This window comes from Anthonomus grandis, unplaced genomic scaffold (genome assembly GCF_022605725.1).
Source record: "Anthonomus grandis grandis unplaced genomic scaffold, icAntGran1.3 ctg00000653.1, whole genome shotgun sequence".
Taxonomy (NCBI): Eukaryota; Metazoa; Arthropoda; class Insecta; order Coleoptera; family Curculionidae; genus Anthonomus; species Anthonomus grandis.
Genome location: NW_026088566.1, coordinates 1286 through 7430, shown reverse-complemented (window position 1 = coordinate 7430; position 6145 = coordinate 1286). Strand labels below are relative to the sequence as shown.

At 40.7% G+C, this 6145-nt stretch overlaps 1 long non-coding RNA gene across 3 annotated transcripts; it reads right to left on the bottom strand.

Annotated features, from left to right (window-relative positions):
- Window positions 1-679: 679 nt before the first annotated feature.
- LOC126749747 (uncharacterized) lies at window positions 680-5861 on the bottom strand. 3 transcript variants are annotated; one of them, XR_007665319.1, is made up of 3 exons: window positions 5819-5861; window positions 5088-5452; window positions 680-1104 (listed from the first exon to the last, which is right to left on the bottom strand). It is a non-coding gene; the product is annotated as an uncharacterized LOC126749747 (long non-coding RNA). The 3 variants fall into 3 exon arrangements; XR_007665318.1 differs by lacking the exon at window positions 680-1104 and adding an exon at window positions 1236-1470; XR_007665317.1 differs by lacking the exon at window positions 680-1104 and adding an exon at window positions 4129-4355.
- Between the last annotated feature and the right edge of the window lie 284 nt (window positions 5862-6145).

Below are 6145 nucleotides of genomic sequence, written 5' to 3'. Positions count from 1 at the left end.
ATATCGACCTTCAAAGTTTGGGTTTTTTTATTTTTCGGGTATACCCCCCCGTATCGAATTTTTCACCAAAAATTGATTTTTTTCGAAATCAAACTAAGTATACCAGCGTCTTATTTGGATCACCTAGATTACGAAAACACCGGGTTATAACAGGATCCGAGCAGAACTAAGGGAATGAGAGCACTTTGAAAATCCTGAAAAAGTCGTTTTCGACGTCCGTTTTTGAGGCCAAAAATGGGCATCAAAAATGCCATATCTCGGCTATCGTAAGAGCTACGACCTTGCGGATGGTCTCGTTGGATTCAGAATGACGAAACTAAGACAAAACCGTTGGAATTTTCCCGATAGCTCCCATAGAAGCCGAGATATCGACCTTCAAAGTTTGGGTTTTTTCATTTTTCGGGTATACCCCCCCGTATCAAATTTTTTCACCAAAAATTGATTTTTTTCGAAATCAAACTAAGTATACCAGCGTCTTATTTGGATCACCTAGATTACGAAAACACCGGGTTATAACAGGATCCGAGCAGAACTAAGGGAATGAGAGCACTTTGAAAATCCTGAAAAAGTCGTTTTCGACGTCCGTTTTTGAGGCCAAAAATGGGCATCAAAAATGCCATATCTCGGCTATCGTAAGAGCTACGACCTTGCGGATGGTCTCGTTGGATTCAGAATGACGAAACTAAGACAAAACCGTTGGAATTTTCCCGATAGCTCCCATAGAAGCCGAGATATCGACCTTCAAAGTTTGGGTTTTTTCATTTTTCGGGTATACCCCCCCGTATCGAATTTTTCACCAAAAATTGATTTTTTTCGAAATCAAACTAAGTATACCAGCGTCTTATTTGGATCACCTAGATTACGAAAACACCGGGTTATAACAGGATTCGAGCAGAACTAAGGGAATGAGAGCACTTTGAAAATCCTGAAAAAGTCGTTTTCGACGTCCGTTTTTGAGGCCAAAAATGGGCATCAAAAATGCCATATCTCGGCTATCGTAAGAGCTACGACCTTGCGGATGGTCTCGTTGGATTCAGAATGACGAAACTAAGACAAAACCGTTGGAATTTTTCCGATAGCTCCCATAGAAGCCGAGATATCGACCTTCAAAATTTGGGTTTTTTCATTTTTCGGGTATACCCCCCCGTATCAAATTTTTTCACCAAAAATTGATTTTTTTCGAAATCAAACTAAGTATACCAGCGTCTTATTGGGATCACCTAGATTACGAAAACACCGGGTTATAACAGGATCCGAGCAGAACTAAGGGAATGAGAGCACTTTGAAAATCCTGAAAAAGTCGTTTTCGACGTCCGTTTTTGAGGCCAAAAATGGGCATCAAAAATGCCATATCTCGGCTATCGTAAGAGCTACGACCTTGCGGATGGTCTCGTTGGATTCAGAATGACGAAACTAAGACAAAACCGTTGGAATTTTTCCGATAGCTCCCATAGAAGCCGAGATATCGACCTTCAAAGTTTGGGTTTTTTCATTTTTCGGGTATACCCCCCGTATCAAATTTTTTCACCAAAAATTGATTTTTTTCGAAATCAAACTAAGTATACCAGCGTCTTATTTGGATCACCTAGATTACGAAAACACCGGGTTATAACAGGATCCGAGCAGAACTAAGGGAATGAGAGCACTTTGAAAATCCTGAAAAAGTCGTTTTCGACGTCCGTTTTTGAGGACAAAAATGGGCATCAAAAATGCCATATCTCGGCTATCGTAAGAGCTACGACCTTGCGGATGGTCTCGTTGGATTCAGAATGACGAAACTAAGACAAAACCGTTGGAATTTTCCCGATAGCTCCCATAGAAGCCGAGATATCGACCTTCAAAGTTTGGGTTTTTTCATTTTTCGGGTATACCCCCCCGTATCAAATTTTTTCACCAAAAATTGATTTTTTTCGAAATCAAACTAAGTATACCAGCGTCTTATTTGGATCACCTAGATTACGAAAACACCGGGTTATAACAGGATCCGAGCAGAACTAAGGGAATGAGAGCACTTTGAAAATCCTGAAAAAGTCGTTTTCGACGTCCGTTTTTGAGGCCAAAAATGGGCATCAAAAATGCCATATCTCGGCTATCGTAAGAGCTACGACCTTGCGGATGGTCTCGTTGGATTCAGAATGACGAAACTAAGACAAAACCGTTGGAATTTTCCCGATAGCTCCCATAAAAGCCGAGATATCGACCTTCAAAGTTTGGGTTTTTTCATTTTTCGGGTATACCCCCCCGTATCGAATTTTTCACCAAAAATTGATTTTTTTCGAAATCAAACTAAGTATACCAGCGTCTTATTTGGATCACCTAGATTACGAAAACACCGGGTTATAACAGGATCCGAGCAGAACTAAGGGCAATGAGAGCACTTTGAAAATCCTGAAAAAGTCGTTTTCGACGTCCGTTTTTGAGGCCAAAAATGGGCATCGTAAGAGCTACGACCTTGCGGATAGTCTCGTTGTATTCAGAATGACGAAACTAAGACAAAACCGTTGGAATTTTCCCGATAGCTCCCATAGAAGCCGAGATATCGACCTTCAAAGTTTGGGTTTTTTTATTTTTCGGGTATACCCCCCCGTATCGAATTTTTCACCAAAAATTGATTTTTTTCGAAATCAAACTAAGTATACCAGCGTCTTATTTGGATCACCTAGATTACGAAAACACCGGGTTATAACAGGATCCGAGCAGAACTAAGGGAATGAGAGCACTTTGAAAATCCTGAAAAAGTCGTTTTCGACGTCCGTTTTTGGGGCCAAAACCATATCTCGGCTATCGTAAGAGCTACGACCTTGCGGATGGTCTCGTTGGATGCAGAATAACGAAACTAAGACAAAACCGTTGGAATTTTTCCGATAGCTCCTATAGAAGCCGAGATATCGACCTTCAAAGTTTGGGTTTTTTCATTTTTCGGGTATACCCCCCCGTATCGAATTTTTCACCAAAAATTGATTTTTTTCCAAATCAAACTAAGTATACCAGCGTCTTATTTGGATCACCTAGATTACGAAAACACCGGGTTATAACAGGATCCGAGCAGAACTAAGGGAATGAGAGCACTTTGAAAATCCTGAAAAAGTCGTTTTCGACGTCCGTTTTTGAGGCCAAAAATGGGCATCAAAAATGCCATATCTCGGCTATCGTAAGAGCTACGACCTTGCGGATGGTCTCGTTGGATGCAGAATAACGAAACTAAGACAAAACCGTTGGAATTTTCCCGATAGCTCCCATAGAAGCCGAGATATCGACCTTCAAAATCTGGGTTTTTTCATTTTTCGGGTATACCCCCCCGTATCAAATTTTTTCACCAAAAATTGATTTTTTTCGAAATCAAACTAAGTATACCAGCGTCTTATTTGGATCACCTAGATTACGAAAACACCAGGTTATAACAGGATTCGAGCAGAACTAAGGGAATGAGAGCACTTTGAAAATCCTGAAAAAGTCGTTTTCGACGTCCGTTTTTGAGGCCAAAAATGGGCATCAAAAATGCCATATCTCGGCTATCGTAAGAGCTACGACCTTGCGGATGGTCTCGTTGGATTCAGAATGACGAAACTAAGACAAAACCGTTGGAATTTTCCCGATAGCTCCCATAGAAGCCGAGATATCGACCTTCAAAGTTTGGGTTTTTTCATTTTTCGGGTATACCCCCCCGTATCAAATTTTTTCACCAAAAATTGATTTTTTTCGAAATCAAACTAAGTATACCAGCGTCTTATTTGGATCACCTAGATTACGAAAACACCGGGTTATACCAGGATTCGAGCAGAACTAAGGGAATGAGAGCACTTTGAAAATGCTGAAAAAGTCGTTTTCGACGTCCGTTTTTGAGGCCAAAAATGGGCATCAAAAATGCCATATCTCGGCTATCGTAAGAGCTACGACCTTGCGGATGGTCTCGTTGGATTCAGAATGACGAAACTAAGTCAAAACCGTTGGAATTTTCCCGATAGCTCCCATAGAAGCCGAGATATCGACCTTCAAAGTTTGGGTTTTTTCATTTTTCGGGTATACCCCCCCGTATCGAATTTTTCACCAAAAATTGATTTTTTTCGAAATCAAACTAAGTATACCAGCGTCTTATTTGGATCACCTAGATTACGAAAACACCGGGTTATAACAGGATCCGAGCAGAACTAAGGGAATGAGAGCACTTTGAAAATCCTGAAAAAGTCGTTTTCGACGTCCGTTTTTGAGGCCAAAAATGGGCATCAAAAATGCCATATCTCGGCTATCGTAAGAGCTACGACCTTGCGGATGGTCTCGTTGGATTCAGAATGACGAAACTAAGACAAAACCGTTGGAATTTTTCCGATAGCTCCCATAGAAGCCGAGATATCGACCTTCAAAATTTGGGTTTTTTCATTTTTCGGGTATACCCCCCCGTATCAAATTTTTTCACCAAAAATTGATTTTTTTCGAAATCAAACTAAGTATACCAGCGTCTTATTGGGATCACCTAGATTACGAAAACACCATGTTATAACAGGATCCGAGCAGAACTAAGGGAATGAGAGCACTTTGAAAATCCTGAAAAAGTCGTTTTCGACGTCCGTTTTTGAGGCCAAAAATGGGCATCAAAAATGCCATATCTCGGCTATCGTAAGAGCTACGACCTTGCGGATGGTCTCGTTGGATTCAGAATGACAAAACTAAGACAAAACCGTTGGAATTTTTCCGATAGCTCCCATAGAAGCCGAGATATCGACCTTCAAAGTTTGGGTTTTTTCATTTTTCGGGTATACCCCCCCGTATCAAATTTTTTCACCAAAAATTGATTTTTTTCGAAATCAAACTAAGTATACCAGCGTCTTATTGGGATCACCTAGATTACGAAAACACCGGGTTATAACAGGATCCGAGCAGAACTAAGGGAATGAGAGCACTTTGAAAATCCTGAAAAAGTCGTTTTCGACGTCCGTTTTTGAGGCCAAAAATGGGCATCAAAAATGCCATATCTCGGCTATCGTAAGAGCTACGACCTTGCGGATGGTCTCGTTGGATTCAGAATGACGAAACTAAGACAAAACCATTAAAATTTTCCCGATAGCTCCCATAGAAGCCGAGATATCGACCTTCAAAGTTTGGGTTTTTTCATTTTTCGGGTATACCCCCCCGTATCGAATTTTTCACCAAAAATTGATTTTTTTCGAAATCAAACTAAGTATACCAGCGTCTTATTTGGATCACCTAGATTACGAAAACACCGGGTTATAACAGGATCCGAGCAGAACTAAGGGAATGAGAGCACTTTGAAAATCCTGAAAAAGTCGTTTTCGACGTCCGTTTTTGAGGCCAAAAATGGGCATCAAAAATGCCATATCTCGGCTATCGTAAGAGCTACGACCTTGCGGATGGTCTCGTTGGATTCAGAATGACGAAACTAAGACAAAACCGTTGGAATTTTTCCGATAGCTCCCATAGAAGCCGAGATATCGACCTTCAAAATTTGGGTTTTTTCATTTTTCGGGTATACCCCCCCGTATCAAATTTTTTCACCAAAAATTGATTTTTTTCGAAATCAAACTAAGTATACCAGCGTCTTATTGGGATCACCTAGATTACGAAAACACCATGTTATAACAGGATCCGAGCAGAACTAAGGGAATGAGAGCACTTTGAAAATCCTGAAAAAGTCGTTTTCGACGTCCGTTTTTGAGGCCAAAAATGGGCATCAAAAATGCCATATCTCGGCTATCGTAAGAGCTACGACCTTGCGGATGGTCTCGTTGGATTCAGAATGACAAAACTAAGACAAAACCGTTGGAATTTTTCCGATAGCTCCCATAGAAGCCGAGATATCGACCTTCAAAGTTTGGGTTTTTTCATTTTTCGGGTATACCCCCCCGTATCAAATTTTTTCACCAAAAATTGATTTTTTTCGAAATCAAACTAAGTATACCAGCGTCTTATTGGGATCACCTAGATTACGAAAACACCGGGTTATAACAGGATCCGAGCAGAACTAAGGGAATGAGAGCACTTTGAAAATCCTGAAAAAGTCGTTTTCGACGTCCGTTTTTGAGGCCAAAAATGGGCATCAAAAATGCCATATCTCGGCTATCGTAAGAGCTACGACCTTGCGGATGGTCTCGTTGGATTCAGAATGACGAAACTAAGACAAAACCATTAA